Here is an 8,540-nt window from a genome sequence, read left to right as displayed (position 1 = left end):
AAAAAAAGAAGAAAGAAGAAGAACACATAGAATGCGGAAAGAGAATGGGTACAACTACCTGAGTTACTGCAGGGAGGCCCCTGGTAGGTATTGTGAGGGTTAGTGGAATTCCTTCACTGAAGGGTTCTCAGTTGCCTCAGGTTCGTGAAAAATGCTATAGACAAATAATGCCCGGAGAAAAGGGGTTCATATACAGCGAATAATGGTAATACAAGGTACATGTGTCCCATGTAATAGTATAAATATATATATATTGTACTAAGCTCTACACCAGAAATAGAAAGTAGTCCCTCTGCCTTCTGTCTAGGTGCCCTGAGTTATGTCCTGTAAACTGTCACAGTGACCTAGACACACATGTGTAGTAGGGGAATATCCCTGCTGAGATGCCAGTGCTAGAGCACTCGTTTGCTGTGGAGTTGAACGCTATGTGAGTAGTTCTTACCTTCAATGAGCAGAAGTCTCTTTTTTCAGATTTCAATATCTCTGTGGGTATCTGGCAGAAATATGGAATACTCTTTACTGCTAGGACCCTGTACACCACTCCCACTAAAGGGGGCTTTACACGCTGCGACATCGCTAATGCGGAGTCGTTGGGGTCACGGAATTTGTGACGCACATCCGGCCGCATTAGCGATGTTGCTGCGTGTGATACCGAGAGCGATTTTGCATCGTTGCAAAAACGTGCAAAATCGCTCATCGGTGACATGGGTCTCCATTCTCGATTATCGTTACTGCAGCAGTAACGATGTAGTTCGTCGCTCCTGCGGTAGCACACATCGCTCCGTGTGACACCGCAGAAACGAGGAACCTCTCCTTACCTGCCTCCCAGCCGCTATGAGGAAGGAAGGAGGTGGGCGGGATGTTCCGGCCACTCATCTCCGCCCCTCCGCTGCTATTGGGCCGTCGCTCAGTGACGTCGCTGTGACGCCGCACGGACCGCCCCCTTAGAAAGGAGGCGGTTCGCCGGACACAGCGACGTCGCCGGGCAGGTAAGTATGTGTGACGGGTCTGGTCGGTGTTGTGCGGCATGGGCAACGATTTGCCCGTGTCGCGCAACAGATGGGGGCGGGTACCCACACTAGCGATATCGGGACCGATATCGCAGTGTGTAAAGTAGCCTTTAGTCACATGACCAAGACTGTATCTGTGTCCCTACAACACACTTGAGACAAATGTGTGTGTGAGCCTGCATTGTGGGGTATATATAATATATTATAGAGCTGGGAAGGATCATTCTAAGCAGTGAGCTGTTCCAGTATTTGTAGGAAAATACCCAGTAGACGCATCAAACACAGCACCAATACCTCCCATCAGTATTCCACCACAGTGCCATGTAACCCATGCCCTACACTCCCATCTACACCAATACTATACAGGCACAAACTAGTATATCTGACTAAAAGCCCCCAAAATATGAAGAACGGCCTATAGTTGAGTGTGGATATAAAATCTATGTGAGCAGAGCTAGAATAGAAATCACTGATCGCATTGAAGTCATTCTGACCATAAATCACCATGATATCAAGGTGAGGAGTTGTGTGTTACTGCTGGGAGGAAAGGGTTAACAGTGGAATATTAAGGTGCATTTCTGTGTGCAGTGTTACTAGTCAATGTAACAATTCAGTATGAGCTGCTCTTGGTGCCGGGGGAGGGAGATGCTCTCCTGAGCAAGATAGATGGGGAATAAACATGATATCTATATAGTGTAAGGCAGGGGGTCTCAAACCAGGTGATCATGTCTGATCAACTGGTTACATTATGTCTGATTACCTTGTCTAACAGTTTTTTCTCCCCTTTCTTTACCTTCCAGGTTCCCATAGTCACGTGAAATATCCCTGTTGCACTTGATTACGGCTCACTATTCACTATAGGATGTCTTATATCTAACATCACACTCTCACCCATCAGCACTCTATAGGTTTGTATAAGGTATGCGCTTACACATCCGGTCCTCCATAGGTATTTCCACTTATGTAACACTATCCCTATGATCACTCATAACTCATACCCTTGTAGTCAATTACAGCCTCCTCTCTCCCCCCTCCCCTTCTCCCTTTCCATCTATAATTTTGCCAGTACAATATTAGTTTACATTAGGCACACACTCACATATTCCTTTCCTTAGTGATTTATTGTAATTCACATTCACATACAATTCTCTATGCCTGCCCCATTACTACATTCATACCTACTTGACCCTATCCTGATACCCCTTGTCTCACCTTGTTGGTCCCTACACCTGTTATCATGTCCTTTCCTGTGTCTGTCTTGTCACACAACACATTTTAGCATATAACTTGTGCTCCTTATTACCTGTCCTGCCTATTAGAATTATGTCCATTATGTCCATGCATGGCCCAATGAATCAAGTCTGTACTTCATATTCATGGTTTAAGCCTTTGGGTTCCAATGTGCCCAGAGTATATATCCAGAAAGATTCCCTTTCTTTGAGCTTCCTAATTCTATTGCCTCCTCTGCGTATGGCTTGGACATGTTCGATGACTTGGAATCTTAATTGGATCACTGTGTGATTATGCGTCACAAAATGGTGTGGGACTGGTAATAGAATCTGCTTACAATGTATTGTTGACTTGTGTTTAGCTCAAAGAAAGAGAATCTTTCTGGATATGTACTCTGGGCATATTAGAACCCAAGGGCTTAAACCGTGAATATGAAGTAAAGACTTGATTCATTGGGCCGTGCACCATGTCACCAAGTGTCCAATTGCATTGTCCAATGGCTCACAATTGTTATGCGTTTTCATTGGATGGATAATCGAAGCCATGTTTTTTTCCTTTCTGTTGGGTTTGTTGTGTGAGTAGCCTATAGGATTAAGTTGGTTACCGCAGGCAGTGGATTTAACTTCCTGTCTTTGGTCCAGTGGTAGATGGATTGTCTGGTCTATGAGCTGTTATTGGTTTGAATGCAGGTGAATGCCCATGGGCTGCTTATGACTGTGTAAAATAGTATTGATTCATGATGGATTTCAGACTACATGTAGATATCTTCAGTCTTTCTATCCACATCATTTAAATGAACATTATCCATGCAGCTTGAAATCCATCCAATAAGAGAAGCAACCTTGTACAACCAATCTGATAAGGGCACAGTATATCCTAAGGGAAGGTTATGGCTATAAAAGGGGACTTCTTGGAGTCACCAGGTTGTTGATGGATGTTGCATGATCTAGTCTAAGCTCTTAGGAGCTGGCTAGGGGATCAGAACCAGGATGCCTTGTGGACTCGGTCTAGGGACTTTGGCTTCAACTAGAGGATCACTTGGCTACATGGCTTCAATCTAGGGGCTCCAATTCCGATTGGAGATCATAACCGCAATCTAGGGATTTCGACTCCGGCTGCCAGGATTATACCATATCATCATACCAGAGACTACTTAAGGAAGAAACCCAGGTTGGACAATTTTGTCACCTGGCTACAGACTTTGCAGACCTCAGCCAGCTTCCTAAATCTGGCGCTATTCTATTGTCGGTGGGTGCCCGACAAATTACACAGCTATGTAAAATTTTGGTTTATGAAACTTCAAATCCAGTGACTGATTATTATGTTTTCTAATGTCCTGATTTAAAAAAAAAAATAAATATTTTTTTTTAACCATCAAATATTGATTTTGTACAATCCATGTGTGAAGTTACATACAAGTGACATGAACAAGAAAAATACTTATTGTAACCAAAAATATTCACAATTTTATATATAAAATACATTTATTTATTGTACAGTCATTCTGCAACTTTATTAGAAATTTATTCTTGCACTTTTTCCTTTTCTCTAGATCCCCCTTTTCTCTTATAGAAGGCCTGTGGATCTTCTCTGTGAAGCATCCGGCAATCATGTTCACGTTTCATTTACTTTGGTATCGTCGTTCCATCTCCTTGATATTCCGATGAAAACCTTCTTGTTCTTCCCACCAGCACCAAGGTTTTCAGACAAGTAGTCCAAATAGGAATGTAAAAAATGTAACTTCAAATTCATTAGACAACCCAAGGCTTTGAAACGTTTCAGCATGTTCTCCACGATGGACTTAAATTTTGATTCTTTGTTGTTACCTAGAAACGTATTTATTGCTTCTTTCAAAGAGTCCCAAGCCCTTTTTTCAACAGTTTTCATTATTGTTTAAAACACGTCATCCTTCATTCATGGGTTTCTGAATATCCGAACCCACAAAAATGCTTTTGTGCTGCCCCTGTGCCAGCAGCCGCCGTTGGTCGGATCCAGACCTTCTAAGAGAGTGGCTCGACCCGGGGGTCTCGCGGACATGTCGAATAAAAGGAGGAATGTAGATGTATGGGCTAGGCCGTATTAAGTTTGTGACGCCACCAACGGTGTGTGGTGAGGTGGGACACCACCGCTGCCGTTATGGGATACCCGGGAGAGATGTAGTGGCAGCTGGATGTTAACCCCTCCGTGTGTAGGGATGATTGCCCCGGGGCCCAGTGTCTTTGTGCAGGGTATGGTGATGGCAAGGGCCGGCGCGCCTGAGCAAGCAGGGGGATGTTTGGTTACTCACAGTAAATGAATCACACGAGTCTTTCGGTAAACCAAAGGTGCTGGTGGCCTGCCGCCCCGGCCGGTTGCATTCAGGTCCCCCACCCAGGCTGGTGGTCGCTGTCCTTTACTCTGCACTTGTTTTTGTGTATGGTGGACTGCCTGGTCTGGAACTCAGGAGTCCGCTCCCGGCTGGATATGGCCTAAGGAGCCGTGCCCGCAGGCGCTGGCCCGTGGGATCTAAGGGCCCTGGCGGTGGCCTTATCCCTATCAGTGGGCTGTTGTCTTCTTTGAGGGACTTTAGGTGGGATAGGACCTATAATCCTGCCCTCAATCATTTAATTAGCTAGGCCGCTGTTTTCGGTCCTGGCTTCAGGGTCCTAGGTGACTAGGGTTTCAGGTCGGCTGTGTGTTTCCTAAGTGAGGAAAGGTGTTGTGCGGGGGCCTATCTGTAACTACCTGGTTTTGCCAGGGCATCACACCTTCCTTCAGACTTGATTCTGACAGTCCCTGAAACTTGGTACACAGGTACTTAAACATCTCTCCTTCTTTCAGTAGCGCTTTCACAAACAGCTTCATCAGTCCAAGCTTACAGTGGAGTGGTGGCAAGAGAACTTTAGGTGGGATCAACTAAGCTTTATGCAACAATGTTCTTGAGTCCCGGTTACAAAGATGTTCTTGTTGGCCAATTTTTTTTGCTCCAGTGAAGAGTCCTAACCTGGCTTTCCAATTCACACAAAAAGCATGTGTTCTGCCTTCTTTTACGTAATGCTGTGAATCTCTAGCATACAGCTAAACCCTAGTTCACATTTCAAATAAACAGACTGTGGAGTTCAATAGCCTTGATTTATTAGCTGGTAACGTGAACTTGATTGCAGTATACATGGAATATACAGTGAATATAGGAATATCCAAGATGCAGTTGAAGACAGAATACGGTATATCCAAGATACTGTTTTATACGGGTAAAAACTATAACAAGAAAATGATTACAGTCAGTACAGTGTTAATACAGAGTTAACATAGCATAACAGTACATGAGATGCAGTTCTTACGAGAATGTAGGTGAAAGGTCACTGCATCTGCAATACATAGAAATCTTATCTAGACAAACAAGACAGGGATGACACTAAAGGTGTAGAAGTACAATGTACAATGCATTTACTACACTCTTCCATCTAGGATTCTATCACTAACACATGTAATTTGCTTTGCTCACCGGATTACACTAGGCAGGGGTGAATGTACAGAGAGGTAAGTCGGCATGTCCTTTCCTGACAAATCCAAAGAGAAAATGGCTGCAGGCTTCTTCTCAGCTCAGGGAGGCATTCCTTACCCAGAATACATTTAGCTTAAAGGGAAACTCAGCAATTCAAAAGAATAACAATGACCTCTAGGGGTTGTAACAGAAATTTTAATGAATGACTATTAGCAGGCTGCCATGAGGCAGAACAGCATGGGTATTTAATATATCCTCCTTGCTGCCCAAGAAGCAATGAGAACATTTTTAGACCACCACATATTGACCATCCATGCTCCTTGTAGTTAAGTTTCTTGAGAATAAAGTCTAAATTCTCACAGCTTTCTTCCAAGTGCATAGCATGTGTGACGCCCTGGACTAGCCAGGTAGTCACAAACACAAAATCACACACACCCCCTCCCCTGGATAGTCTACATCAGTCACACAAAATCCTTGTTGCCTCCTCCAGGGTCTGATGTCCACACCAGGTGGGGCGGAGCCAGGCGGTTGGCCCCACCCACCGAGGAGTTCACAGGCCTGGAGGCGGGAAAAAGCAGTTAGTTTAGTTTTGTAGTGGAAAGTGAGAGGACAGAAACTGTTAGTGTCTGGGTAGGAGCCCAGGCACTGTCAGCAAGGTCGGCAGACGGTGGTGGCCGTCTGCAGGAGGTGGTACAAGTCAGCTGAACCGTAGGATCGGGGACGGGCGGTGACCCGAAGGGAACTGAACCGGTGAGCGGATCTGTACCAAGCACAAAGGCAGGGCCATTGGACCCTGACCAGGCTAGGAGCCGCCGACAATGGTCAAATCCGAGAGTGACCGGAATCCCAGGGGTTCCCTAACACCCAAGACCCGACAGAAGGCAACCGTCCACACCGTGAGGATAAAAAGCCACCGCCATAGGCTAGAGATCCAAGGGCCAGCGCCTGCGGGCAAACGGGCTCCCTCGGTACGTACACCCCAGCCATCCAGCCTCCCCGTACCGCCACCGGGCCCCGGGATCACCAACCCCTACCCACGGAGGGGGAACCAACATCCTAGCTGCTCCCTGCCATCGCTCCCGGGATCCCCGTCACCAGCAGTGGTGGTGCCCATTATCACCACGACCTGTGGGTGACGTCACTAACTATCTCCCCAAACAAACCACCCCCTTTTCACTCGTGGGCGAGGAGCGCTGCTCGAGTCCCCGGATCTGGCCCTCCACTCGAGCCACCGAGCAGCAGCAGCAGCAGAAGTCCCCGAACCCGAGCGTAGCGTGCGTGGCCCCTCTGCCCGCGACACATGCCCTACACACACTGAAGAATACTTACTGCCATTGAGCAGTAGCACAGCTTTCAGACTTTTTGGATGAAACAATGACGTGTCTCCACTCGCTCACATTGTACTTAATGTTACATTTTCCATCAGCACAGGAACATCGCTTGAATACACTAGAGCACCATCTTCAGAAAAGTATGGAGGGAATCTTTTCAGAATTCTAACCTTTTGGAAACCTATTGTCACGCTCTCCGGGTCCCCTGCTCTGCCCCCCGGCTCACCTGCCACGCTCCCCGGCTTCCCTGCTTCGCTCCCCGGCTCCTCTGGCAGACATCCCCCGCTCCACGGTCTCCAGCCTCCACCACCTGCGGTCCCCAGGCGGCCCGGTCCCCACTCCCGGCGCCCGTCGGCAGCCCTGCTCCAGGCCGGCTCCCCTGCTTCCTATACACCGCTCCCTGCCCTGGCTTCTGGCACCCGGGCCTCGCGCATGCGCATTAGGGCGCGCGCGCGGTCATTGACCCTCTCTTAAAGGGCCAGCGTCCACTGACAGGAAATTGAACACACAGGTACAGGGTATAAAGGGGTTTAATGTCCAAGTGGGCGGGGCCTGTTCTTCGTGTTTCCTAAGCTAGGAGTCAGGTCTCCTTGTGTCTCTGTGATATACTTACCTATCTCTCTTCTAGAGCCGCTCCTGCCTCGCCATCCGGTCCTGCCGATTCCCGAACCCCGAACGCTGACTATCTGCCATCCCGTCAGTCCGTACCATCTCTGATCCCTGTGGTGACCCGTCCTCTCGCTCCATCGGTTCCGGACTCTGCCTGACATCTCGGCCTCCGAACCTGAGCTCCGTCACCTGGACTACCATCAGTGACTCCGTGGTCCCAGGGACTTCTCCATTCCACTCTTTTGCACGGACTGTCCTGCTACCCGTAGTGCTCCGGCTACCGGACCCCTTGCCTTCATTAAGGTGTTCGGCCCAGTGGATCCACCTCCTGGGTCTGCCCGTCCACCTGGCCCTAACACCTATAGAATCAGTGTTTGTGAAAAAACTGTACGTGATGATATTTTTTCAATATTTTTACTGAGTCCAATGATCAAAAGTATGAAAAAAATCACATCTTTCAAAAATTTTTACCCTTGGAAACCTGTGTTATTATTACTATGCACGAGCCCTAAATTGTCTGAAAAACAACAAATATGCTGGTTGGATAGACCTTGACCCAACAATTCAACGGCCACAATTAAGGAGAAAAGTGCTAAGAGAGTTAAATTTGCCCCTGAAATAACCCATGATACGGGCCAAGGAGGGACACACCATTTTGATCCGAAAATAGCCCAACACCATGAGAGACGGGCAAATCCGTGAAAAGACAAAGTTCCAAGCTACAACTGACGCAGGATCTACAGCACATACGCCCATTGTAATTGTTCATGATTTCCGGCCACTACGCATTTCAGCCTTCAGGGACCTGGTAATTCGAATGCTATGTCCAGGAGTAGAGATGAGCGAACCGGTCCCGGTTTGGCTCGAGGTCGGTTC

Source organism: Anomaloglossus baeobatrachus, unplaced genomic scaffold (assembly GCF_048569485.1).
Source record: "Anomaloglossus baeobatrachus isolate aAnoBae1 unplaced genomic scaffold, aAnoBae1.hap1 Scaffold_3643, whole genome shotgun sequence".
Lineage (NCBI taxonomy): Eukaryota > Metazoa > Chordata > Amphibia > Anura > Aromobatidae > Anomaloglossus > Anomaloglossus baeobatrachus.
Note: the sequence above shows the minus strand (reverse complement) of the source record.